The following is a 2,865-nucleotide window of genomic DNA, read 5'->3' as shown; positions in this document are numbered from 1 at the left end:
GGAATGGCGAAGCCTATTTAAAAAGCACGATTCCGATTGAATAATTATCTTTTAATGCAGGCAAGTAATAAACTAAATTTATATTTGTCTTGCAATAATGCACAGAATTTTAAGGTTTTCTACCACGCTGGCCTAGTGCAGATGAATAGACTTCACACGCCGTTGTCCGTTGAGAAGTTAAAGTTTTTTTGGTTATTGTTTAGAGCAATTGATATTTAAGTGGCTTCAATTAAAACGCACATAACTCCGAAAAGTCAGCGCGTGTCTCGAACTCAGTCTTTACGAAAGGAAAGCAAATGGCAATGTCATTAATAACATTTTTAATATAGGTAACTAAGTATTTGTTTATTTGACATTCATTAGGCGATTCACAATTCGTCTTCGTATCCTCATATAGCTTTGTTTTTTACCAACCGCATATTCATGTTCCGACATCCCTTACAACCCTAATGTACCTACCTTTCGCACCCTGCCTGGGTGGGCGGATCCACCGACGCGTTCCGCGACGAATATTTTTTAGACGCGATTTGATCCAATTTATAAGCTCACGTTTGTACCCACCAACCTAATGGCTGTTTGTTTATATAATAAAATAGCTTTTAAATGTTATGCTTTATACATTTCGACATTCAATAAAACAGTTTGATTGCAGCGCTACTAAATAAATACGGAATTTGAGAGTTAGAGTAATTCTACCGAAAAGTCTGAAAGTGTCAAAATGTGTATGTAAAAATCAGGGAGTTTACTGGATCGCTCACGTGTACATAACTACAGGGTCTCTTCGTGTAAGGAATGGATCAGTTAAAGAAAAAAAGAAAAAATATTTTTTTTGTTAGTTAAGTGAGAGTAATTTTCGGAATTATGGGATTAAGAGTTGCTGGATTGTTTAGTCTGTTTTCTCCCGAATCACTGGATAGACACCGTGTCTTAAAGATGCAGGTGAGAAATTAGTCGAGACCTCCACAAAAGCTGTGCTGTTGACACTTGTAATACTTCAGGGGTACGGGTTCACTATAAATATAACCATACCCTTTACAAGTTAGCCTGTTACCATCTAATACCGCCTCATCACTTATCACCACATAATGTTGGAGTCAAAGGCAAATCACAAAAACATTTAAATAATGTATGGTATTAGAGCGCTATAAAATATTGATATGATTTATTAGCTGCTCTAATTAGGATTTGCAGATGCGTACGAGCTTATTAACGCTTATACTTATGAGCGATGATAGCGCATTGGGTGGAGCTCGACTTCACTTTCAGGGGGCCGAGTTCAAATCCCAGCACTCACCTCTAACTTTTCTAAGTTATGTGCGTTTTAAGTAATGCGAACTAAAGTGCGAAATATCACATGCTGCAACGGTGAAGGAAAATATCGTTAGGAAACCTGCATGCCTGAGTGTTCTACATAATGTTCACAAAGGTGTGTGGAGTAAACAACTATGGCAAGGCTAAAGCGCAGCGCCCCACCTGCGTCCTAAGCTGAGTTCAAGATGACCACCAATCAGATAAAGCGCGTGCGCCAGCAAGTGTCATGATTGGTCGCTCGCAGGACGCAAACTGTAACGCCGCTAAGCAAGCAAGTTGGACGCGGCAGTGTATTCTTCGCTTTCCTGTTTTTACAACCGATTAAGAGAAATAGATAGAGAGAGTAGGGTGTTTCAAATTCGCTGTTCTTGTTCCGATTGCGTTCACCTTGCTTGCTAAGACCTCAACGTTGATCGGTATGTCTATGAGCTGTTTCCTACTCCGCACATTCCCACTTCAGCTTTGTGAGTCGTGGAGCTTCGAGAAATTTTGTCATAATTACATTTGTTTGAGTCAACTCACATCGCGTAGATAAATTAATACAACTGCATTATAAAATGAATGTTTCGCAGTAGGTATTTGTAAAAGCGTTGATAGCTTAGTGGGTAAGGCTTTGGCTTACCTTTCGGAGCGACCTCATTCTATTCCCGGCACGCGATTTTTTTCCGTGATTTTCACTTTCTCGACTTCCTATGTCGGCTGATATAAATATCCCGTCCCGCAACTCACAGGAAAAAAGAAATCTACACCCCTTCTATGAATCTATATTATGGTGTTCTGTACGTCTTCTTCTCCTACTAAGAAGTAGAATAACTAAATATAGCTATTCTACTTCTTTCGATATGTTTCTGTTTTCATTATATTTTATATATGTTAATGTTGTGGTACACAAATAAAGAGTTTAATAAATAAATAAATGCTCAAGAGTTCTTCATAATGTTCTCAGGGGCGTGTGAACTCTGCCAATTCGCATTTGGCCAGCGTGATGGACTACGGCCTTTTCATAGGAGACTAGGCTCTGTAGTAGGCTCGTAAAAGGTCGATGATGATGATTGTTGATGATGAGTAAATCGCATTAACTAAATCATTTCCATCATCTTAGTTATATTTACAAAAGCACATGAAATGAAGTTGTATAATCCTTTTGTGGAGTATCCAATAAAAATGTATCCATTCAACTCGTATGTAATAAATATTGGCTGGAAATTGGAAGTAAAGCGGAATCACGTCAATCCGCACATTCCGCGACGTCGCGCCATGAGCGTATTTGATATCTCATATTCACATCGATGGTACGTACCTATATCATGAATAAATTACGTTCAATTCGTGCATTCATATCAAAATCTATTCAGATTGTAATGTATCATGTATGAATACATTTCATGTAACGTTCTTATGATTTTTGAATAAGCTTTTTTATTTGGTTATCTTAATCCTGACTCATATTATAAATGAGAAAGTGTGTTTGTTTGTTTGTCCTTTCCTCACGCTGTAACTACGCAACTAATCAACTTAATTTTTAGAAAAGACAGAGAGTAACTCAGGCTACTC

The sequence above is a fragment of the Pararge aegeria genome, chromosome 2 (assembly GCF_905163445.1).
Source record: "Pararge aegeria chromosome 2, ilParAegt1.1, whole genome shotgun sequence".
In the NCBI taxonomy this organism is placed as follows: domain Eukaryota; kingdom Metazoa; phylum Arthropoda; class Insecta; order Lepidoptera; family Nymphalidae; genus Pararge; species Pararge aegeria.
The sequence above is the reverse complement of the archived record's forward strand: the minus strand, read 5'-3'. Positions refer to the sequence as shown.